The sequence below is a fragment of the Megascapheus bottae genome, chromosome 9 (assembly GCF_031878675.1).
Source record: "Megascapheus bottae isolate mThoBot1 chromosome 9, mThoBot2.hap1, whole genome shotgun sequence".
NCBI lineage: Eukaryota > Metazoa > Chordata > Mammalia > Rodentia > Geomyidae > Megascapheus > Megascapheus bottae.
Window position 1 is genome coordinate 38,073,855 of NC_143517.1, and position 26,313 is coordinate 38,100,167.

The following is a 26,313-nucleotide window of genomic DNA, read 5'->3' on the forward strand; positions in this document are numbered from 1 at the left end:
TGAATCATTTCTTATGATCTGAAGTCCATTAGCTACTCCATTTAGCCGTTAATGTGGTGAGACCATCGGTGTAAATAAATGTGTTATTTGGTAATGGACTTGTTTTCTTAATAATGATAATATATTGTCCTCTGAAAATGCCATGATTTTACTTTGGCATTCTGCTAATTATTAGCAGCAGATCAGTCTCTCAGCGTTACACCAGTCTTCCATCCCTTACCACACTTTAGTTTGAAATCTCACATTTTAGTTGGGGTTCAGAGCTGAATTCTATTCTTCCAAACTTCCTACATTCTAATCTCAAGTTCTGCAGAATGTGTTTAGTGCTAAGGCCTAGACAAAAGGAGATTAAGTTGAAAGGAAGCATTAAGGGTAATTCAATCCACCATGACTGGTGTCTTTCTAGGAAGAGAAAATTTGGGCACAGAACCACCTGGGGTGGGCACAGAAGCCATGTAGTGAGTTAGAGAGAAGGCAGCCAAAAAAGAGAACTTGACAGCATCTTGAACATCAACTTCCAGCCTTTTGGAACTGTGTGAAAAATCAATAAATTTCTGTTCTTGAAGTTACTGGGGCATTTTGTTATGGCAACCTGAGTAAACTGATACAGTTAACATTGAGAAACACATTTTCTATGTGAATTTCCAATTTGATTTTTATCCCTCAAAGTTTATAAAGTACTTATCACACAGATCACTTGACTCTACCCAACCCTGCTAAGTTATCATTCCTATTAACTTGTTTTTAACAGAGGAAGCTTGTGGGGCTCAAAGAGTCTGTCCAGACATACAGCTATTGAACTAAAACCACAATTATTGGATTTCAGGTCCCTTCTCTGGGCACTTTACCCACATGTCTCTCCCTGTTCAGGGAGTGGAGCTTGTGCTCTCGTACAAGGAACGGGTTGCCACTGGAGACCGTGGGTGGCTGCCTCATACTGGAATGACCAAAACAGCAAGCTTGCCAGATCTGAAAAGAGAACATTTTTATTTACTACACAGCTTTTAGAATTTAATGCCTTTTAAATTTTCTGTCACTATACCACTGAAAGTGAAGAATGGAATGTTGATATGTTCCTTGTTTTTGTTTTACCCTTTTCTACTCTCGAGCCATTCCTAGTGGTTTGATTGACTTGTAGGCATTCATTCACCCCACAAATATATATCAAGTACCTGCTCTGAGTGCTGAGCTTAGATGTTGGCAGCTTGAGACAGAAGTCAGTGTGTTCGGCATGGGGAGATGAAGCTGCCCAGAGCACAGTAGGTCTCACCAGAGCCGGAAGTCTTTCCACATGATCCTGCTACAGATTCCCATTCACTCAACCCACCCTCAAGCATTAGTGATCGCCTCAGCCCTCATGGGATTGTCATAGAACTTTGAAAAAGTTTTGTGTCGCAGTATAGAAAGCAATCTGATGCAGCTGGTTTTATATAATCCTAGTGTATTGACAGTCATTTATAATTTAAATTAATAAATCTGTCTTGCAAGTATCATGGGAAGAAAATGAAGAGATGAAGAAGGGACATTTATTAAGTAATAAACTCATTCAGAGCTTTCATTCTTACTATATTTTAGATTATGATTTAAACAAGTATGTGTATTTTTTTCACCAAAATTGGTACTTTAAGAAATGGAGAATGCTCTACTTACCACTCAAAAGTGGGAACTAAGCAGGGCACTAGTGTCTTGTGTCTGTAGCTACTAAGGGGTCTAAGATCTGAGGATCGTGATTTTCCACACAGGCATAAAAGTCCATGAGACTCTTGTCTTCAGTTTATCACCAAAAGCTGGAAGTAGAGTTGTGACACAAATGGTAGAGCACCATCCTTGCGCAAAATAAAGCCCTGAGTTTAAGTCCCAGTACACACACACACACACACACACACACACACACACACACACAAACACACACACACCTCAGTAGGAACCACATCTTAAAAATCATCTTTTTAAATTAGATTAAATTAACATGTCAAAGACTTGTGGTGTTTTTGGATGGCAACTCAGGATATGTTCCTCCAAGATTCTGGCTAGCTAATTAAAAAATTGCTTCCCAAGGGTGATCTACATTGGAATTGGTCCAGAGCCGGTGTTTATAAACAGTAACTATGACAACCCATTCCTCCCAACCATGCTTTCCCAACTGTCTATTTTACAAGATGACATAAGTAGAGGGTTTAGAAAAAGAGAAAAGAGTTTTTGGATGACTATCCAATGCTGTTGTAAACACCAGAGCCCATAAAGCTGTTGGTTCAACAGCCTGTGATTCGGGCAGTAAGAGCAGGGATTATGGGACAGCAGGGATTTAACCCCTCATTTGTTTCTCTTTTTCTTCTTGGGAGGGGATAGGCCACAGGCTACTTACTTAGCCTGAACTGCCAAATGAGATTGGAAACTGTCATTGACTGATGGCCAGAACAGAGGCAGGGACCATTCATTGTTTTCTTGTTGCTCATGGCCCTATAATAAGATTTGGTTCTATTTTAAAAATAAGAAATATATTTCTTTTCAAATCAATATCTTCTTTACCATGAAATAATTCAAAATAGCATATCCTTTCCTGATAAAGTGTGATCTGTATGATAAGTGCTTTATAAACTATGAGAGATAAAATCATGCTACTTATCTGTAGCATAACACAGGTTGCCATATACTTCTGAGTTGGAGTAATGGTGGCTTATACTTGTAGTCCTAACTACTCAGGAAGCTCAGATCTGAGGATTGTGATTCAAAGCCAGTTTAGGAAATGAAATCCAAACTTGTGAGACTCTAATCTGCAATTAACCAGCAGAAAACAGAAGTGGAGGTGCACCAGTCTTGAACAAAAAATACCAAGGATAGTGCAAGGCTCTTAGATTAAGCCCCAGCACTCACACAGAAAAAGAAAGGAAGGAAGGATGGAAGAATGGGATGGAAGGGAGGAAGGGAGGGGAGAGAGGGTGGCAAGAAGGGAAGGGAAAGAGAGAAGAACCAGCTTCTTAAGGATAGATGCACACATGCTTGGTGTTTTCTATACCACTGTATGTAGAAGACTCAGGATATCCAAGGCCAGATCAAAATAGTCCTCTAGTTCTTGATCAGACGGTAGATACAATGAAATTAGCTGGCTGAAAATAATAAGACAACACTTTAATACTGGCCTTTCCTCTCAGTCTAGTTTCTTTGTTTCACTGATAATTGATGTCCTGTCATTACAGGGATATTATAAGGAGGAAGAACTAGTATGCTCCAATAAGCTTGCCTATACTTGCAAGCCCTAGTGCTAGAGAACATTCTCAGGTAGATAATAGGAGCATGTATGGTTCTGTTCTCTTAACAAGGCAGTGAACTCAGAAGCAGGCTTGCAAGGTGGTGGCTTGGGTTGTCTATCTCTTTCACTTCAACTTCTGTGCCCATTCAACTGCCTTAAATGGAACTACATACTAGCTCCTGAAATAAAGAAGTGGCACAATGAACATTTACTGTGTTCCTTATGTAAAACACAGCATCATATATGTGGAATTGGAGTTACTTATTCTTGAATGTGCATGGCCTCTCTTTCTCTGCATCCTTCTAGCCGATTTATCAGACAAGAAAAAATATTATAACCCAAATCACCATCAAAACATGCACTGTGTGGACATTAATCATGCCTATTTGATTTACTATCTATCATTTAAAAAGAATATTTTGCAATTCTTATGCAATGATATTTTCTCTGCTCTGTCTTCCTTTTTTAAAACTATATAGAATAATTTTTCATCTATATAGAATAATTTTTCTAATGACTGATACGATTTGCCTTATTACCCATTCATTTGGGTATGTTAGTAAGTTGAGTCTCTGAAAAAAAAAAAGAGGTGAGAGAGAAAAGATACGTATAAACCAGACTAGATGTCATACTTTATTCCATTTTTGGACTGATAGATTTAATTTACTAGGTATTATCGAATTGATTGAAAATTGATCAAATTCCCCTTTCAAGTGAATTAATACTTTCAGGTGTCAAAGTTTGAAACCCATCAATTTTAAGTCCATAAAAAATATTTTCAAAACTGTGTTTAGGAGTGGAGTGCATATCTATAATTCCAGCAAAGGGAAGGGGATTATGAGTTTGAGAATCTGAGGCCAGCTTGGTCTATATAGTAAGGCCCCGACTTAAAAACAAAAAGTTACATTTATTAATTCTTTCTAATTGAATTGCCTTAAAAACATATAAAGCATAGCTACTCACCTTTTTGTGTAATCACTTATGCTCTATACATCCCTAGATTGAGAGGAAAAAAGTAATTGTGAACAATAATGTGGGAAACATTTATTTACTCAATAAATCCACTCAGAATTTATAGTCAAACCCAAATGGAAATGAACTATCACAAAAGTAGTATGCTGGCCTTCTCTGGGGGTTTATGTATAGACTTTTCAACATACGTTCATGAAACACATACTAGATCACATCAAGAATGCCTCTCTTTTCTCCCAGTTTATTCAAACATTGTCCAATCTGTAAGCCCAGGCATGATTTTTTTTCCTTTTTAAATGTAGGTCTCTTAGGCTCCTCCTCCATGGTTATGCTGTACAACTAGGTCATAGCCACCACACCACCTGGATGTAATGGCTGTCTTCCCTAAGACCCAAAGAACCATGATTATACGCCTATAATTGATCTTACGTGCTGGTTTAGGATAGTTGGAAGATGAGCTAGCCCAAGCACTAAACTCCCCCTTCCATTTCTCAGCTACCTCTGCTACCTTCCTCATCTTCCTGCATCCATCCACTTAGTGCCATGGAACCTTGTGAGCATGGGCTTCATTCTTAAGGTGGCCTCATCTATCTTTGGCTTCCTAAAGTTCAGATACTAGCTTGTCTCTTTAATCCTGAAGCTATTTTTTTCTTCTTCTCCTCACAGCTTTGGGTGAGGATGCAGGAATTTTCCTAACAAGTTGTGTAAATGAAGAAACCATTCTTACAGTACATACTACGAAATTCCTAGTACATATCAGCCATTGCATTTATCTTGTTCTCACTTGGCATAACAACACAAAAAGCAAACAGGCTTAAGCCACAACATGAGAAATTTGGTAGCAGACTGATAACTGTCAAACTTTTGGAATGTTCTGAGTAAGATTATGGAATCATTTCTTGAGACATTGGGACATATTTTCATGTGACTGTTTATATATAGCCCTTGGGGCTGAGGGCAATGTCCAGTGTTACTTCTCATAGTTCCTTCTGAGTCACGCTCAGTGTCCTCTGAAGGCAGCAGCCCCCGGGAAGCCACAGTGAACAATTCACACACTTTTTTTGCTTCCCGATGATCTTTTTTGGGTGAAGATAAACAAGGTTGCTATCCCTCCCGTTCTTCTCCATGCAGGCAGCCAGAGCAGGGCCCAGGGGAGAATCTTGCTCCAACAGTGCTTGGCTGTGCCAGTTCTCGGAAGTCAAAGGTTTTGCTGGGAAACAAAGCGCATGAAGGGTGGATCAGGGTCGCCCTGGATTCCCAAGTTCTCTAAAAGCCAGGAAAGGCCAAGTCCCAGGCATTCTGTTTGCACTGTTCTGCTCCCAAGGGGAGGGGGACTCCTGCAGAAGAGCCATGGGGTGACCCTGCGGCCAGGTCACACTGAGGCTGAACAGCCCAAAAGAAATGAGCTCAAGAACCATCTGCTGCCAGGTGCTGTCCTACCAGATGAAAAGGAATGGAGCCTGGGGGCTTCTTCCTGGAGACTCCAGAAGCACACCAGAGGCATATTTTATACACTGGAGTGTGCCAGCTGAGATGTGCCTACCACCCCCACTTGTCAGCTTAGATCCTAGATCTCTCATTCCTTCAAATCCACCCAAGCCTAATATGATCCGAGTTCCTCTGAATCTCCGAGTACAGCATTTGCTCTCCAGAGACTGATGTTCCTGTATACCTTGGCCTGTCTGGCGTTATCCTGTGGCATGAATTATACCAGACAATAGTTCCCTTTCGCCCAACCCCGTATCGATGTTAAAAGCAGACAACAAACACTGGAAATATGCAAGGTCGGATCAAAAAGTCCCATACCATTCAAACGCATGGCAGTGGCTCACAGCCGCCGAACTACTCAGTTCATTTTATGGGTTGACCATCCCCATCTTTTATTCTCAGGAAGCATTTTCTAATATCATAAGACAGGAAGTGAGAGAAAAGTGCTCTTTCGGTTCGAAACCCTGGGGCATTGATGCACTAATAACCTTCCTCCCTTGTGCTTTGTGAAAGAAAGTAAACCAAAAGAATTAAATTAAATGGAGTTAACTTGGGCATCGTTGAATAAATCAAATGTCAGGAATTGTAGTATTAAGGAGTTAACATGGCTTTCATACGAATTGGCTGGTATCTGCCCACTCTGAATTAAAAATAAGCCAAAAAAATAGATCCAGGTATAAATGAGGAGATTGCATAGGATAAAAAGAGAAAGGAGAGAGGGAGGGAGGGGGAGAGAAGGAGGGTTGAAGGAAGGGAGGGAGGAAGGAAGGCAGAGAGGGAGGGAGGGAGAGAGAGACAAGAAAGAGAAGGGAAGAGAAAGGGCTGACTTTATTTTTTGTCCTCTTGTCTCTGCCTCTCAGTCAGCTCTTCATCCATGGTATTCTAGGCAGGAAGACCAGTTAAGCAGTTTACTTCTGTGTTTAACAGCTCCTGAGCTGTAAGCAAATAGCCCGGTGTGTTTAGATTCTGCCCTGGGGAAAAGCAGGGCTTCCTCTTCACTTTACTCAGGGGCTGAAAGTTGCTTGCAGGATGAACTTCTAAAGTTCAGACTCTGATGAAGGAAAATTAGACTCCAAATCTGAGAGCAGAACATCAGAAGAAACTGTTTGTTTGGATTTGGGTCTAATTTTGATTTCGAGAATCCAAGGCCTGAAGGTTTGCAGCGGAGTCTGAAATCAAACAGAACCCCAAGCTCTTCAAATCTGTTTGCTTTTAGGGAATTGTAAATTAGATAAAAACCATCATTCTTTCTCTTTTTCTCTTTCCTTTTTATTTTTGGTGGTACTAGGGTTTGGGCTCACAGACTGATATTTGTAAGGCAGGTACTATAATGCAGAGCCATACCTCCAGCCCAGTTTTTTTTGTTTTGTTTTGTTTTTTGCTGGTTATTTAAAAAAATATTTTTTGCCAGTCATGGGCCTTGAACTCAGGACTTGAGCACTGTCCTTGGGCTTTCTCAAGGCTATAGCTCTACCATTTGAACTACAGCACCACTTCTGGCTTTTTTCTATATAGTTGGTACCAAGGAATCAAACCCAGGTGTTCATGCATGCTAGGCAAGCACTCTACCACTTGGCCAAACTCCCCGCCCCTTTTGCTGGTTATTTTTAAGATTAGGTCTTGCTCCCTGAATGTCAGTCTGCCTGTTTTAGGCTTCCCATTGTTGCAGGTACACATTACCAAGTCCACCTTCCCTCCACTGAGATGGTGTCTCACAGACTCTTCTGTCTGGGCTAGACTTGATTCTCCAGATTTTAGCCTCTAAAATCGTTAGGATTACAGGCAAGACCTACTGGAACTTGGATAAACCTGTACCTTTTTAAAGATTAAGACTCATTCTCAGTAGATATTTGAGCTCGGGGCCTCATCATTACCAGACAGGAACTCGACGTCTTGAGCCACATATTCCAATAGAATCTTGGAGCTGCTGTTCCTGGTTGGCCTCAGGCAGTGCTCCTCCCATTGCTGATTCTGTGTAATTGGTGTTACAGGTATGCACCATCTTGCCAGGCCTGCAATGGTTTTGAATGAAGCTGTTAACATGCATCAATGTTCAAGGCTTTCACAGCCTCTTCAGGAGATCTTTCTGGTTTAAGCAAGTGATGGTTAATATTCCAGCTGTTTTGTTTCTACTTCTTGGTGTTGGGACAGGGAGAGAACCAAAACTGTCTACAGAGAGAACCTTTGAAAGAAAGAGAAAGGAAATATGTAACATTCCATTTTGTTAGCAATGAAAAGACATTTAAATCTCATGTGCAGATGTGAACCACTGAATTGGAAGATGATATGTCACTGTGCTTGCAGCATATTTTTAGCAGTTATCCCATAGAGAAGTAATGCTTATAATTTTTTTGACCGGCTTCATGACACTGAACATAGGAACTCATCTTTCTAGGACTGTCTGTATATTTCCTTTATGCCCTGACGCTGGGAGAGCCAGAGGGTGGATGGTCCTCTTTCCTGGTATCTCTCTGGATTAATTTCAGAGATCTACTTAGATATTCACATAGATTTCTTCCTCCCAGTTCGAAGCCTGGCTTTTCATCAGTTCCGTTTGTCTCTCTGAGGCATGCTTAATGCTTTTTCTATCTGTCCTTACATTGAAGATTTGGGGTGGAAGAGATACATGGACCGTAGTTTTATTTTCAGGAGGGTATAAATAGACACTCAGATGAATTATGCTCTGAAAGCACCTATGGAAAGAAAGCTGGAAAAATTAGCAGTTCTCCAATCATTGCACTTTGGTAGGCAAACATTCCTTTACACTAATTGTTATGGGTTGGAAACAGTCTTTGCTTGTACTGAGAATTCAAGGATGTTAGGGAGGGGTATTGAGTTCAGGTCAAAGCTTGGAGTGAGGTGTAGCAAGCAAACACCCCTACAGCTGGAGACATCAGAAAGCAAAAGGGGAAAATCCTAGCCTTCCTGAACTTCTCTGCCACAAGATCAAGGGGGAAGAATCGCTTTCCTGAGACCTATGTGGAAATTAAAGGGGTTACTATAGCAACAGAAGTGAAAATATGCTATCATCTGTTCCTCCTAAGATTCCCTGAGCCCAAGATCAAAGAACCAAATCCATAGACGGCTACAGAGCAGAGAAGGACACTTGTGCCTTTTAGTCCCGCCGACATGTAACTGGAACACCTCAAAACATCTTCATTGGAGGAGGAATCAAGAGAGCACCCTGGCATTTCTTTTTTTAGGAATAACTACTTTGGCAAGATTAAAAAGTTAATCCTGTTCATTTGTGCAGGATTGTTTGGAAGAGAATTCATCTCATGTGCACCTTCCCTGTAGACTCCAAGGCCATAGAATTGCTTTACAATTCTGATTCTCTGGCCAGCTGTGTAAGTCCAACCTTCACAAATATTTATTAAACATCTTATCTTTGGCAGTGAGGATGGCATGCTTTGGAGATTTCTAGTTTTAAATCTATGCCCTCTTGGTTCTCCCAGACCCACAGAAATGCAGGGGACATGGCCAGCTGAACCCCAGATAGACATGCCATTGAGTACCTGGGGAAAAGACAAGATGAAGGGATATCGTTGGCTGGATTCCAAGATCAGAGAAGTGTTTTGATGAGCTATTAAAATGTCAGATGGATTTAGGCCTACTTGGACGTGGTCTGTCAGCACTGCCAAAAGGACAGGGATGTATGTCTATGTAGAGGCATTCACATGGCAAAAATGAACAGATAGATTGATAGATATGATACATATGTATATATCTACATATGTATATATATATTCTTTTACAAAATCTTCCTTTTTATTAACTACTTTGACAGGTAGTCTATCACGAAGGACAAGTTGAACATCCAATGTATAACCTCTCTTGTGTCAATGGCTGCTTATCCCCCAAGGCTACATTGTCATTAAGGTTTGCAGGCTCCAAGCAGCTACCTCCCTCTTCCCCTCCAATGCCTGTTGAAGTAAAGCTCATGCTGATGGAGAGGAGAAGACAGGTTTCACTATGGAGTGTCTCCAGTCCCAGAGACCAGAGCTCATCTTTCCTCCTTCCAAGTTTAAACACCAAGTGGGTAAAATAGTTTTCCTTTAGCTTCTTTTCTTTTTGCTTCTTTTCTAACCTTTCTCTCATGCTGCAGAAGAACAGCTCTCTTGTCTACCTGAGGGAATTTTGGCAAAAGTAAAGTTTGAGTCCTGTTGCTTAATAGCATCCATGGAAAAACAGCCTGTGTCCATGACATGATGGCTTCTTTCTTGTTTCTATTGCAGCCTCACTCTTTCTGTTGCAATGTCCCTGAGCTTCTTTGCTCAAGGCTAGCACTCTACCACTTGACCCACAGCCCTACTTCCAACATTTTCGTTTATCTGGTACTGAGGAATTGAACCCAGGGCTTCATGCATGCTAGGCAAGCACTCTACCACTAGGCCACTTTCTCAGCTCTGTTGCTCCTGTTGGATTTACAAAATTGGAATGCTGCCCCTCCTGGTTCTCCTCCAGCTTCTGTGGCTGTCTCAGCTGGAGAAGCATGGCTTTCTGAACAAGAATAGGTTTAGCAGAAATGATACACAGCCAGTGATTAGAAAGTCTTCTCTTGGGGCTGGGTGTTTGGCCTAGCGGTAGAGTGCTTGCCTAGCATGCCCAAAGACCTGATTCCCCAGTACCACATCCATAGAAAAAGCTGTAAGTTGTGCTGTGGCTTAAGTGGTAAAGCACAAGCCTTGAGAAAGCCCAAGGACAGTGCTCAGGCCCTGAGTTCAAGCACCAGGACTGGCAAAAAAAAAAAACAAAGTCATCTCTTTCATCACCTAGAATGGCTTTCCTAAGCACCCAACATCAACAAATCATTGGTCTGTTAGGCAGTTTTGCAGCATTATATATATAAACAAAAACTTGAGCTAATCACCTTATAACAAGAAAGGTTTATTGTAGCATAGAGTTTTTAGATGTTTCACTTCAGGGTCAATGGACCAATGCTTCAGGTCAAGAGCAAGGCAGTAAGCATATCATAGCAGGAACCATGCAAAAAGAGTGAGATTACTCACCTTGTGGTCAAGGAGGGGAAAAAGAAGTGAAAAGGGTTATGATCTTCAATGGCATAACCTCAATAAGCTGAAGACCTTCATAGGTCTTACCTATTAAAGGTTCTGCCTCCCTCCCATTAATACCATCCTGAGGACCTAGCCTATAACACACAGGCCTCAGGGACCTTTAAGACTCAAACCATAGCAGTCTGAGTGAAGTGATTTCTTTCCTCTCTGCCTCAATCCTACACACCAACTCCACATGCCCCAAATAGTCCTATTGGCGAAATTGCTCTCACAGAAGATGCTGCATTTGGTGGATGTAGAAGAAGAGCCAACAGATTGCTTTTTGGTATGAATGGTTTGTACAGCTTGGGGTCTTCCTGATTCTGGCTTAGTTCTGTTGCCCATCTCCCCGGATCTTTCCCTTCTGGCCAATTAGTCACTTTTCCAGACAGAAACTTGAGGTGTTTTATTCTGGATTTCTGCATCTCTAACTGCTTCTAGTGATTTATTACTATTGCTGCTGTTGTCATTACTTGATGATAAGGTCTCACTATGTCCTGAAACTGTGCAGCCCACACTGGCCTCCAATTGCTAGCCCCCTGCCTTTGCCTTCTGTGTGCTGGGATGACAGATAGGCATCACCATACCTGGCTATTTCATTATTTTTAACTTGTTATAAAAGGATCACAACATACTAAAAATCTCAGAAAAATCAGAAGAAAAGACCAGAATGTACATACTACCCACAGTGAACAGATATTAACACTTGCTGTATTTACTTCCTATTCCTTCCTAAGGAAATAAATAAGAAAGGAAGAAAAGCAAGCAAACGAAATACAATGATACAAATATAGCTCCTGTTCTACCCTGATTTCCCTAGTCTCATCTCTTTTTCCACATATACTTCACTTGAGGTTTATGTATATCATGTTGATCCATGGTTTGATTATTTTTATTACATAAGCCTATTCTCATAACACAGACTGTTGATCTTTAGTATTATAATTTTTAAAAAGCAATATCATAAAGAACATATCCTTTAGAAACTTGATTTTTACTCAGGATTGTTTTTATTACTGCTTTTTTACAATCTTGCCCATGATAATCTATCTAGTTTTGAGTTTCTCTTTCAGTTACAGAGTCTACACAAAACACTACTTCATTGCACACTGATTGTGTTTCTCTATATCTCTTACAACCTGGATCTACCAGCTCCAGTCATCAAAACTTACAAAATAGCTGGGCACTGGTGGCTCATGTATGTAATCTTAGCTACTCAGGAGGTCGAGGTCTGAGGATCATGGTTCAAAGCCAGCCCAGGCACAAAGTCCATGAGATTCTTATCTCCAATTAACTACCAGAAAACCAGAAGTGGCCCTGTGACTCAAGTAGTAAAGTGCTAGCCTTGAGCTACAGAGCTCAGGGACAGTGCTCAGGTCCAGAGTTCAATCCCTATGATTACCAGCACACACACCTAAAAAAAAAATTACAGAGTTACCAGTCTCTGGTAGCTCATGCTTGTAACCCTAGCTATTCAAGAGGCTGTGATCTGAGAACAGAACTTCAAAGCCAGCCCTGGGAAAAAAAGTACATGAGACTCTCATGTAATTCACCACCAAAACTCAAAGTGAGCCAAATGCTCACTATAATCCTGGCTACTCAGGAGGGCTGAGATCTAAAGATCACCATTCAAAGCCAGCCTGGGCAGAAAAGTCCCTGTGAGACTCTTCTCTCCAGTTAACCACTTAAAAACCAGAAGCCCTGTGGCTGAAGTGGTAGAATGTTAGTCTTGAGCACAGAGAGGCTCAGAAACAGTGCCTAGGCCTTGAGTTCAAGCCCCAGTACTGGTACACATACACACACATACACAAATCACAAAGTCTTTACCCCTGATCTGCTTAGTCCCTTTGGCCTGCTTTTCAAAAGAATGATTAATTTATCTGATAAGGTAATCGTTTCTGCTTTGACCCCAGTAAGCACAGAGTAGCCCAATCCAGGTAAGAACATGTACTTGAGTTGGATTTTACCTGCTCATTATCTTTCTAGTATCCAGGAGAGTGCTTGATTCTCAATAGGTATGCAGTAAACACTTACAGGATGAATGCCTACTTGCATGGAAGTAGCTGGCCTGGGGTTTAGTTTAATATTGTGGTGGCAATACACATAAGACCTTTGCTAAAACACTCCATGCCCCAACTACCACACTTCCTTGCGAGTTTATTCTTCAAGAAATGACAGAGGACAGAGATTTTTGTCACTCTCAATGATGGTAGACTCGTGCATGGACTTGGCAAGGACCATTACATGGCTACAAAGAATCCCTAAAGCTCTTACTGCAGGGAACTGGTGGTTTCCAGACCCAGGCAGATGTGAAGCTCTTTTGCCATCTGTCTCTGAGAAACAACTTTGATTTGATATAGACCAAGTCCCATCAAGGCCATGAATGCCAGGTGAGAAAGTGCCAAGTGGGTGGCTCAGGCCAAAGAAGGTTATTTCCCCTCATACTGCTGCTCACTCCAGCCCAGGGCTGGTTTTCTCCCTGTAAATGGAGGCCCCTCCTGCAATGAATGGTGGAGAAGGGTCCATGATCAGACAGAAAGTCATGATGTTCCAAGCAGGAAAGGTGTCTGGTGGGCTTTTGTCCACCCATGATTACTGATTGAACAACACATTATGAGATCCCATCTCACCAAGTTGCTCCTGAATTAGTGGAGGAAACCATTCGCTAATGTTTGCAAGGCACTGAATTAATACTCAGGTTAGGTGAAGCCCGGGTATTGTCAACAAAGATGACCTCTTTGCAGGCTTCCCCTTCCTGTCTGCTCAGTGGGAAGAGCACTCTGAGAGTTCATGGAACTTCATGCTTTGAGATTGTACCAATGGCATTGTGGTGTGGGGGTTGAGAGTGGCTAGAGAAGGAAAAAATGGCTTCACAGTAGAGAGCTCAGTTTTAAAACGCATCTTTGTGATCTTGAACAAGCCACTCAATTGCTCTGGGCCTCATCTATAAAACAAAAATGGTGCTTTGTACCTCCACAGCAAAAGGTGCTGGTGACAGAAGCTGGCACAGTGCCTAGCACCTGGGAGGTGTTTAGTAGGTGTGTGTGTGTGTGTGTGGTAAACAGACAATGTGAACACCAAGGGGACATAGCACTAGACATCCTTAGTGGATATGGGCAAAGAACTGTTGTTGTCGCCTATCACTGGGGAGCGGAGCATCCAAGGAAAGGTCATCTCACACCTTGTCTTATAATGCCATGTATGCAGAGAGGCCCATCCAGGCACGAGATCATTTTCTTTTGTGCCAGTCCTGGGGCATGAACTCAGGGCCTGAGCACTATCCTTGAGCAGCTTTCTCAAGGTTAGAGCTCTACTGCTTGAGCCACAGCACCACTTCTGGGTTTTTTTCAGCGTATGTGATACCAGGGAATTGAACCTGGATCTTTGTGCATGCTAGGCAAGCACTCTACCACTCTGCCAAACTCCCAGCCCCAATGAGATTATTTTTAAGTGCGGGGAACATACAAAAGTAACCTCCACAAAGGAGCAATCACTACATATCTCCGTGGAGGACGACAGCCTGAGTCAAGCAGGAAGAGCTACATGAAAAAGACATTCCAGTCAGGGTCACCATTGAGCAAAAGGGGCTACGTGACACACCAGGTACGGCCATACCTGCCTTGCTCGTCACCCTCATCCCCATTCTGGGCCCCAGCCTTCCTAGTGAAGGAAGAAGAGAAGATGAAAGGTTTTGACTTTGGCGCGAAAGCTGCTTTCTTTCATAATCAGGGCTTGTTCAGACAAAAGTGTCAAGCCACCGGAGTTCCTGCGCAGGCCATTTGTCGTCCTGTCAGCCGCCACATCCCATGATCTGTGCTCTCCACCAGCCTAGTGAAACAAGCACCCCACTCCACCCAATCCTTTGTGAGCCTGAAAACCATGTCTTGCATGACAGCCCTCAAGTCTTCTTTCCATCGTCCCAGGCACACCTGGACTCAGTTTGTTCAGGCTGCCAAAGACTGTAAGCCTCTTACTATATTCTGAAGGGACGGGCCCAAGGAAATGCTCTTAGAGAAAATGTGGACAAAGGGGAGGGCACAGGAGGTCCTCCACCAGTGACCAGGCCATTAGCAAACCAAACTTACCCCTCAAGACAGGAGGCAGGCAGCTTGCATAAGGACTGTCTGTCCTGATATTATCAGAGCCTGTCCTCTGCTTCTACCCTAATGGTTTGATGACTGCGCTATGGCTTTCTAGAAGGTAAGGGCGGGAATCAGGGTATCTCACCCTCTGTGCCCTCCTTGGTTTAGTGTTGCCAATGGGTGGTCATGTAATTGTCATTGGACTTTCCAGGCACATGCTGACCTTTACATAGGAAGTGTGCCACATAAGGAGGGTAGAAGGAAATCTGAGTCTCATGGTTCATGCCTGTAATTCCAACCACTGAGAAAGCAGAGATCAGGAGGATCATAGTTCAAGGCCAGCTTGGGCAAAATATCATGAAACCTCATCTTAATAAAACAAGTGAGGCTTGCGTGTGATCCCAGTTACATGGAAAACCATAAGAGAAAAGTTTTCCATAGCTAGGTTCCAGTGGCTCTCTCCTGTAATCCTACCTACTGAAGAGGCTGAGAAAGTCAGGCAGAAAAGTCCCTGAGAGACTCTTACCAATGAATCACTCAAAAACTGGAAATAATCCTGTGGCTCAAGTGGTAGAGCACTAAAATTGAGGCTCAGAGACCTCACCTAGGCCCTGAGTTTAAGCCTCACAACCAACAAGAACAACAAAAGTTGCCCATGCCATGCAGTACAAAAAGAAACTTGAAAACATGACTATCAAAATAAAAATGGCTAGGAGCTAAGAGTGTGGCTCAAGTGGTAGCATGCCTATCTTCATAGGCCCAGTAAGAAAGAGAGAGAGAGAGAGAGAGAGAGAGAGAGAGAGAGAGAGAGAGAGAGAGAGAGAGAGAGAGAGAGAGGAGGGGGGAGGGAGAGAGAGGAGGGAGAGGGAGGGGGGAGAAAGAGGAGGAAGAGGAGGAGGAGGAGGAGGAGGGGAAGCAGCAGCCAAGTCACTGGTGGCGGCTCATGCCTGCAATCTGGCTACTCAGGAGGCCAAGATCTTAGGATTGCTGTTCAAAGCCAGCCCAGGCAAAACAGAAAAAGAAAAAGTCATGAGACTTTTTTCTCCAACGAACTACTCAGAAAACACCAGAAGTGGTGCTGTGGATCAAGTAGCTGAGCTCTAACCTTGAGCAAAAAGAAGCTGGAGACAGAACTCAGGCCCTGAGTTCAAGCCTCAGGACAGGCACAAAAGAAAAATAGAGAAAGACTTAAATAGAAAGGGCCGTTATCTTAACCGTTGGCCCAGGCTGTGCTGCCTGGGATTTTAGAGTGAAATCTAGCTGGAAGCTGGGACCTTTCCTGCTCCTGCTCAAGTCTATCTACATGTTTACACTAACATCTTGAGACTTGATGATGTGTTGCTTTGTGTAATGGGAATTTTTGTCTAATCTGAGACAGTGTGGGGTTAGTAGAGGAAGAAATCTGGAATTTCAGAGTTTTTCAGGCTCCTCCAAATCATACCATGAAGTAACTGTCTACTTAGTCTGATAAGCCCTACTATGATAGCGGTGAGAAAAACCAAGCTGGATTGAACAAGTCCCATTGGCCAGTCACACATGGAGAGTTGCAAATGACTGCAACTTGATGGTCATCCAATTGCATGCTCCACATGTGTTAGCTGACTCAGTCCAAGTGATGCTTTTTACAAGCCCAAGTCAAATAGTGAGTATCTGATTGGAAATTGTAACTGTGGCCTATCTGAATCCTCTTGTGTGGAGTAAAACCCCGGGCTTGCTCAGAAGGCAGTGCATATGTTCCCTCATACAGAGGCAGTGCAGTGATGGGGAGCAGTGAGCACACTTCGGAAGGATGAAAGGTGGCCAAGGACACTGAAAGGCAACCTAGGTAATACATGGTAGGACTCAGGCAGTATTCCCAAACTAAATTGAATGTGTTTCTTGCCCGGGGTGTTTTAGAATTATTTTCAAAGTCTGTTTTCATTCCTAGAGCTTCCTTGCATGATTTCTGGCTCACTTGCTTAATGATTTCCTTTGTGCTTACAAAAGAAACAATAAACTTTCCTCTAAGCACTGTTCCCTCTCTACCCCAAACATTCTAGAAAGTTGTGTTCTTATTTTCATTCTATTAAAAACTTTTGGATTCTCAGCCCCCGCCCCCGCTACTTTTTCAATGACCCACTTGTCTTTCAAAAGCAAGTTGTTTACTGCACACGTTTGAATATTTGCTGTAGTCTTTTGTTGTTGAGTTCTAGATTTTATTCCATAGATAGATAAACTGGGGGAGCGAATCCAATGAAAGCACAGTGTAAAGTACCATGGTGAAACTCCTTTGAACAATTAACCAGAGACTTACAAAAATGAATAAGAATGTAAACCAAGGGGCCAGGAGTTTGGCCTAGTGGTAGAGTGCTTGACTAGCATGCACAAAGATTTGGGTTCTGTTCCTCAGTACCACATACATAGAAAAAAAAAAGCTGGAAGTGGTGCTATGGTTCAAGTGGCAGACCACTAAGCTTGAGAAAGCCCAAGGACAGTGCTGAGGTCCTGAGTTCAAGCCCCAGGACTGGCAAAAAAATAAAATAAAATAAAAACAATGTAAACCAAGCTCTGTCCAAAGTACAAGAACTAGATGGAAGGGGCAGAGTAAATGAAGAAGGTGATGGAATGTTAATGTAGTTGAAATATCCACATACAAAAATCAGTTGTTGAACAATGAAGCCTGTTGATATTGACTGAAGAGGGAGCTGATGTGATTGAGTCTGATCAAGGCCCATTATATATACTTGTGGACATGTCAGAATGAACCCCCTCTTCAATTAACGGATACTAGTAAAACTTAGTGAGAGGTAAATTCCGCATACTTGTGCTTCACACTTATAATCCTAGCTATTCAGGGGACTGTGATCTGAGGATCATGTTTAAAGCCAACCCCAGGGAGATAAATCCTGAAGACTCTTATCACCAACCAACCAGAAAAATAAAAACTGGAACTGGCGGCATAACTTAAATGGAAGAGTGCTAGCAATCAGCAAAAAAGGCCAAGAGAAGCTCCGAGTTCAAGCCCTTTGCACAAGACAAAGTGGATACAAAAACTGTTCATTGTTTGGCTTCCCTGATGCTTTTCAAATACCATAGAATTCTGTGATACCATCAGATACACAGGAGGCCCACATTAAACATTCACTTTCATTACTTTGGCACAGAATTTTGAAATAATTTGGCACAGAGAAACCAGTGCAGAAGTCTGATAACTAGACTTAGTGCTAATTAACTACTCTCACAAAATCTCCTACCTATTAGCATAAATATACAGGGATCCTAGCTGAGTACTACAAAGTTATTGGATAAAGTTTTAGCTGGGCACAATGACTCACGCCTGTAATCCTAGCTACTCAGGAGGCTGAGATCTGAGGGTCACAGTTCAAATCCAGCCAGGGCAAAAAAGGCCTGAGACTCTTGTCTCCAATTAACCTCTAAAAAATAGGAAGTGGGGCTTGGGTCCAGGGTAGAGAGTAGCCTTGAGCTGAAAAGCTCAGGGACAGCACCCAGGCTGACAGGCCAAGCCCCATGACCCATAATAAAAAAAAAAAGTTTTGGAAAATGTTCTCAAACATTTACAGATGTCAGCAGTTAAAAAAAACAACAGAGAGTCCCCATGGGTGAGCACAAGGCGACGAAGGGATGAGCTTTGGGCTTTTCTTAATCTTCACTGTATCACTGGTTCTGCGTGCGGTCATTGGTGGGAAGAAGAGTCTCAGTTTACACATGGGGCCTCCAGAACTTCATCCTTACATTAATTCTCAAATAGCCATAGCCTTAAAGAACATTAGAACAAGTCAAATAGGTTGGGCTATTTGTGTGTGTGAGCAGGAGGAGGTGTGGGTGTGTGGTACCGAACTTTGAACGGAGGGTCTCACCACAACTTGCTAGACAAGCGCCCTACCATTTCAACCACACCTCAAGACTTTCTCTTGTAGTTGTTTTTATCTTCAGCCAATCTAGCGTCACCATCCTACTATTCATATCTTCTGTGTAGCTGGGATTATAGGTGTGCGTCACCACATCTGGCTTCACGTTGGGATGGATATTGATAACTGTTTGTCCAGGTTAGATCATTGTGACCTCTACCTATGTTTTGCATTTTTATGTATACAGATCAAACAGTAAGTGACTTTTTTCCTTCCTTCCCTTCCCTACCTTTCCTTCTTTCCTTCCTTCCTTCCTTCCTCTTTCTCTGAATTATCCCTTCCTCCCTTCCTTGCATTTACTTCCCTCTCCCCCCCTCTCTGGCTCTCTGTCTGTCTGTCTGTGTCTCTCTATGTCTCTGTCTCTCTGTCTCTCTCTCTGTCTCTCTCTCTCTCTCTCTCTCTCTCTCTCTCTCTCTCTCTCTCTCTCTCTCTCTCTCTCTCTCTCTCTCTCTCTCTCTCCCTCTCTTGTCTGTCCTGGGGCTTGAACTCTGAGCCTGGGTATTGTCCCTGAGCTCTTCAGCTCAAGGCTAGCACTCTACCACTTGAGCCACAGTGCCACTTTTTGTTTTCTGGTGATTAATTGGAGTTAAGAGTCTCATAGACTTTGGTGCCCGGGTTGGCTTTGAACCAGCCTCCTGAGTAGTTAGGATTACAGGTGTGAGCCGCCAGTGCCTGGCCCCCTTCCTCATTTAAATATTAATGAACTCGTATTATGTGCTAAGGCTGCTCATGTTATAAAAATGAGTGAGTCTTACCCCCTCCCCACAAACAGCAGCTGGGAGTTTTAATACAGCATAAACATGCTGAAGGAAACAGGTAATGGCTTCTCCATGCAAGTGTCCTGGGTAATGGGAGTTTTAAAGAACAGGCAGGTAGACTAGACTTAGCTTTCTACGGCTGAGCGGGTCAGATATAAGGATCCTGGGGCTCGGGCAAGGCAAGCATTGTTTACTCCCTCTGATTTCAGATGTTCAGAGGCTAGCCTTGTCATCCTGCTGCCCAGAGGATTTGGTGGTGATGTTCCAGACCCTGGGGAGTAAGAGTGGGTTCAGAATTAGTGAGCATCTGTCTCACATGGGTGATCAGTTGCAGTCAGATGGTTCCCTGTTTTGGCCTCAGGTGTGTGGACACAGTCCAGTCCACAAAGCAGGCTGTCAGTCCTGTGACAGCCTGAGTGTGTGGTCAGCATGGGGAGCTGCCAGCGTCTCAGCTCAGAAGCCTCAGGTTGAACCTCTGCAGGTGCTGTTTCTCTTTTTCCTCTTCCCTGCTAATCCCCAAAGAAGCTGCCTTGACTCTTAGAAATGCTGCTGCTCTCATAATCACGGTATTCGAGGACTGGCATTGCTTTCAGCCCTGTGCTGCTGAGTCAGCCAAGCACCTTGCTAGGCACAGAGGAGGTAAAGATGAGAGGTCCTGGCTCATTGTAAAGAGTGGATTCCAAATCCCAAGCTTTGGAAAAAGGAGATTGAATACTTGGGAAGGTTTGCCAAAAGGTAAAATAAATTGAAAGCCTATTTCATATCTCCTAAAGTAATAGTTCGGGAGATCACATATTCCTAGTATAAGTTACCAAAGAAGAGTAACTCTAGTATGAAAAGATGGACTAATTGTTAGGACTTCAACTCCATGTAGCTCTTTCTAAACTATAATGAATGAGAAACCAGAAACAAATTTTCTTATAGCTTTGTTTGATGCATTCATTTAGCACACACTCTGTAGCACATATCTGCATCCTAGACCTGGAGGGGAGTCAAAAGTGACAGGTGGAATTTTCCCCTGCTAGACTCCAAAAGCCACCCATCCACCCATCCAAACTCCATCAGCCTATCCACAGCTACAAAACCACAAGCTTTGTTTTCAGCTAGTCATCCGAAGAAGGAAAGAGGCAGGAAGAATGAGGGGAAGAGAAAGGAATATGGAAGAAAACGCAATTCTTTTCCAGTGAGTTGTGAAAGTGAAGGGAGTCTAGAGTTGGCATCTGAAGGGAACATGTTGGCATAACCTGGCAAAGATGAATATGTGTGAACTCCATGACCCCAAAATTCCACTCCTAGGCAAATGTCTGGCGCAACTCTGGCATGTATAGGCCAAAAGACGTGCACACAAATGTGCCTAAACAGCAATTGGTTGAGACAGCAAAGACTGGCTGGGATCGAAATGTTCATCAACAGTCAGCTGTGGAAGGGAAAGGCTGGCATACCCTTGCAACGGGTATTTAGAAGCAGTGGAAGCAAGTGAGCTGGGCTGTACCAGCTAATAGGCTTTGGGTCACATAATCACTAGAAATGAAATGGAAATTTATAACGCTTCAAAGAAAGTAAAACTGTATAATGTATTGGTTGGAGGTTCACATAAGCATGGCAAAGATTTGAAAATTTTACCCTTAGCTTTTTCCTCCCCCTTTTTTTTTCTTTTACTCTTACTATCTTCAGATAGTTGTACAAAGGGATTGCAGCTTAACATTTCTATTTATATGTTCAACGCATCTGGAAAGTTATTTTTTAAAACATGACAAGAGTAATACACATAAAAAAATTCAGAGTATCATTGGTAAGTGGAGGCCATAGGAAGAGGACAGAAGAGGAAGCCAAGGTAGAGTCCACGCAGCTAAATCACTGATCCCAGGCTGTAAGCTGAGTTCATAGGAGATGATTTTATGATCAGCCTTCATAACTTGCACAGTTGATAGTCACCTGATGTGTGTGCATGTGTCAGCTATTACATGCACATATTAAAATTGCTAATCTATTATATGATAAAATACTATATAGCCAATGAATAAAATAGAGAAATTAGATCCATATGTATGGATACACAAAGATTCGAAGACAAACTGAAGACTTTTTTTTGTAACAACAACAAAAAAACCCCAGCATGCTTTGACTCCCTGTCTTACAAGTAAGAGCTTATAATCATCCAGTGTTTCTCTGACCTAGAAAAGCTGAGAAATTCACATTAACGAAACATAGGGAGTTACACAATTGCGATCAGGCCAGTCCTGTGGAAATGGGTCTGGCCCTGGGTAATTAGCCAGCTGGAATGTGGGTAGTAGCTGGAGCCAGTAGGGCTGCCTGGCTGGTGGTAGGGCTGTGCACCTTTGAAAGCAGGAAACAGATTTGGTGGGGTGAGACAGAGAGGGCAGAGCTGCCTTTAACAAGCTGCTGGGGTTGGCTGAACTTGTACTGGCCTTGCACTCTACTATTATAACCTTGATGTTTTTCTCATTTGTAAAATTTATTTGCATGCCAGAGCTCAACTGTATTTTCCTGGGTCCCTCGTTTCTTTAATCTCTTGGCTTGGCTTGCTTGCATGTAAATCAGCTTCAGACTTTCAGCTGCCCATCTAGTGCCTCAGTTCACACTCTGTAAAGAGTTCTTTCTTTCCTACCCAAAGTATGGCAGTGTGGCTGAACACTGCACAGTGTGGTTGTTATTAGTGATAACAAGCTGTTACTGAGCTCCAGTAAGAAGACTGAGTAGATGGAGTCACTGGGACAGCTCAGGACTGGGGATAATACTCTAGGACATCTTGGCTAACCACGCTGTAGGATCCTGGAGAAGTTCACCAAAGCCACCCAAAGTGTCTTGCTCCACTCCTGCCAGAGGTGGCACTTCCTCTCCTCCCCAGGATTGTTACACATATGACTGCCGACCATGAAAGTCTGTGGCAGTGTTCTGTGTCTCTCATCACAAATGGCTTCAGCAGCATTTTCATACTTTTCCATGTCCTCTTGCCATCCCTGTGAATCAAATGCCATCCCTTGTCATTTGTAAATATACAAGTACAAGGAAACTGCTGTAAAGAGATGGTTAATGTTGAAAATGTGTATTTTGTGTAGCCATTCAATCTGCTACTAAAATACTGAGTTTCTTTTTTTTTTTTTTTTGCCAGTCCTGGGCTTGAGCTCAGGGCTTGAGCACTGTCCTTGGACTTTCTCAAGGCTAGAGCTCTACCACTTGAGCCACAGCACCACTTCCGGCTTTGTTCTATGTGGTACCAAGGAATCGAACCCGGGTCTTCGTGCATGCTAGGCAGGCACTTTAACCACTAGGCCAAACTCCCGGGCAATACTGAGTTTCTTAAGTGGTGACATATGTGTCAGTTCCCCTAAAATAAGTTTAACTTATTTTACTATGTCTAAATAATGGAGAGAGGTATATATTGATTTATAATGTAGGGAGACAATTTAATTATTTTTGTTAGAAGGATCTGAAATGCCATTATCTTTTCAAAGACTAGTCCATTGTTTATTTCATTTTACTAATAAACCACAAAAAACTATTTGATATATATATTTCGCCATATTCCATTCCCTTTTTGTATTCCCTAAGGCAGGGTCTGTGTTAACTTTTTGCAAATTTTGTTGTGATCACCTATGTCTCCATGGCTCTCTTCTAGTTGAAGGGCTTGGTTGCCCTATTGAGGAAGAAAGCCCACAGAGGCAGTGTTCTTGGAGCTAAGTTTTCAGGGTGTCAGCTCTGCCCAGTGCGCCAGCTTTGGGCCTACCATGATATGATTGAGGCTAGGTTGGGATTCAGGGGACAACCAAAGGAAGAAAATGATCCCTAGGATGTAAAAAGAGGTAAACCAGAACACACAGGCAAAAGCTCTACCAGCCAAGATAGAAGACCTACTTCCAATAGCACTGGTTTGTGGATTAGTCCCATGGCCTGGAATGAATTTCTTGGAGCAGTTCTAACAACACAGCATGTAGAGGAGTCATCTGAGAAAAACATAGATTTTCCTGGGAACAGGTATGATTCAGGGAGCCTGGAGTGGGACTCAGGGAAGCTGCATTTGTGCCAGGGGAATGCCTATTTCTGTTGCTGCAGTCGCTTGAGAAGCACCAATCAGGTGCCACTGATTTCTTCCTTTCCCTCTTGTCTCTACATTACAAAGTAACTTTTAATATAGAACTTGGAGGTGAAGCCAGGAATTCTGTGGATGTCCTTGTATCTCATATGGCTAAACTGTTGCATTCATTACTGGAAAGCTGACTTTTGAAGGTTCCCATTGGTTCTGAGATGTTGAGTAGCGGAGAGCTAGAGTGAAGAGACCTTCTTAGATCCTTTATTTAGAAATCCCTCTATCACAAAGAAGAGAGAGATCAGGAAGAGATCCTTTTAAATTAGAAAGGAAGGACAAGTAATCTGGAAGTATATTGCCAACAACTGAGGTTTGGGCATAGTGGTACACAAACTATAATCCCAGCTACTCAGGAGTTAAAAATAGGAAAATTGCAGCTGAGAGAAGTCCAGGTCAGAAAAGAAAAGTGAAGACCCTTTTTTTTTTTTTGCGATCCCCGTCCCAAGAAAAGTGAAGACTTTGTTTCAAAACCTAGCCTAAGTGTGGTAGCACATGCTTGTAATCCAAGCTACTTTGGGAGGAGAGAGGTAGGATGATCAGATAAAATAGTGCAAGACCCTATCTGAAACAAGCTAATAATCCAGAGGACCTCCAATAAAAAAGAGGTAAATCAATAAATTAACAAAAGAATTCAAAAGGTTCTCTAACAGAACCATTTATCCCAAGGAAAACCTATTTTTATACATCTATTGATGAAATAATAAAAACAGTGAGTTATTCTAATTGACTAGTGTGTGTCAGGTACATAAGTTACATATATTCAACTAATTTTATAATAACCAACAATTTAAGAATTATGGTTATCCTCCTTTTTATTTTATTGTTTATTGTCAAGGTAATGTATAGAGGGGTTGAAGTTACATTCGCCAGATAGTAGGTGTGTTACTTCTCCGACATTGATACCCCTTCCCATATTTTTGTCCCTCCCCCTACCCCCCCAATCATTTTGTTTTCCCCCTTCCCTTTCCTATGTCAAATAAACAAATAAAAGTATATACAATATACCAGGTGACAAAGTCAGATACAGTTGCCAAAGGGCAACAAAGGGGAGGAGAAATAACATAGTACATTAAGAGTAGCAATCACACAAGATAAGGCTCTTGTTCCCATATCCTAAAGACTTGTGTGTGTGTGTGTGTGTGTGTGTGTGTGTGTGTGTGTGTGTCTGTGTGTGTGTGTCTGTGTGTCTGTGTGGTTTATTGGAGATAAGAGTCTCGACTTTCTTTTCTGGCTGGCTTCAAACTGCAATCCTCTGATCTCAGCCTCTGGTATAGCTAGGATGATAGCACTGTTTATCTTCCTTTTATAGATTAATAATGATAATTATAAGAGACAGGGAAGTTAAGCAACTTGCATAATATCACACAGCAAGCAGAGAACAGCCTGGCCCTGTGGGTTTGTATAAATTAAATGAAATCACCCAGGAAACCAAGAATGTGAAGACACCCCCATTTTCAAGAGAAAAAAGCAATAAATTCAGGAGGCCAAAAGATAGTACATAATGACTTGGGGCAGACTTTTCCTTTATAAAACCTTTTTTTCAGGTACCTAGGCACAGCAGCTTTAGTCTTTAATGTACATTAAGGTTAATTCCAGGACTCACGATTTGACAGTGTAATTGGTTTTTTTGTGTGTCACTAAACCTTTTAGGCTGGAAAGTTTTGTACATTAGTAGCTGTAAAAGATCTCATTGAGGAAATTACTGTCATGATTATGGAAGACCTAATTTAACCCATATTGATCACAATATGTTTTCTGTCATGATCAAACAGGTTTTTTTTTTCTCTCATTTAAGTGGCTTCATAAAGCTTAAAGTCTGTCTTCAGTCCCTCTTCTGTGAGTCACTGGGGACAGGGACATTTTATGTGTTGTCTTTTCAGAGTTCTGAAAGAAAAGGATAGACAGATACTTGGGTATTGCTCAGTACTGAATTCCTGAGCCCTGTTTTTGTAAACGTCTGCCCTGGCCTACCAGCTCAAGAATGTGAAAACAGACCTTGTTCAGACTCCTGCCCAGCTTTGCAGTGCTCACACAGCCTTGGCTGAAAGAATGCCCATTTCCAGGCCTGCTGGAAAGCCAAATTCCCAGTACTCTGCCCTGTGGTCCTGTGTTGTTTGTGACTACTGCTGCTTCTGTCATCTTGTTATGGTGATGTAATAAAAGATGCCCCGTTTCATCAGTGATGAAGGGAAGAGCATGCTACACTCTCCCAATACTCTCTCCCCATCCACTCTGAGGGGTGTAGAGGTTCTCCTATGTCAACCAGCCTGTAACCTTCGGAAGGTTTAATGAAATCAGCAAATATAATGCACTCTGTGAATGTGGATATGAATCAAGTCCATTATGGTTGAGCAAATGGCATTAATTTCCAGTGCACATGTGAACCTGAGTTTTAAAATATTTGTTTGAAAAATGTCAAGCTGCTCATTGTTTTAGAATATTTGAGCAGCCTGCCAGTGTGCTTTTTTTAAACAGTGGTACTTCAGAAAGGTTACAGTGTTCCTTTATTTGCTCTTTTCAACTTCTGCGAGTGCCTGGGCAGTGGGGAAATACCTGGAATATTTCACCTGAATTATATGTCCTAAAAGTATAAAAATTCTCTTCACTTTCTGCAGTGGCTTTAGGCTAACAGACTCTGCTGCTTAGCATATTGATTCTGGGTAAAATTCTCTTCAGTGTGGTTATAGAATGGG

At 42.3% G+C, this 26,313-nt stretch overlaps 1 protein-coding gene and 1 long non-coding RNA gene across 5 annotated transcripts in view; one reads left to right on the top strand and one right to left on the bottom strand.

The window, feature by feature from the left end:
- Window positions 1–26,313, top strand: part of Cpq (carboxypeptidase Q) — a 387,604-nt gene that overhangs the window by 185,868 nt on the left and 175,423 nt on the right. The window lies entirely within an intron of this gene.
- On the bottom strand, window positions 25,127–25,719 carry LOC150059041 (uncharacterized). The gene is made up of 2 exons (XR_016536583.1): window positions 25,616–25,719; window positions 25,127–25,504 (listed from the first exon to the last, which is right to left on the bottom strand). It is a non-coding gene; the product is annotated as an uncharacterized LOC150059041 (long non-coding RNA).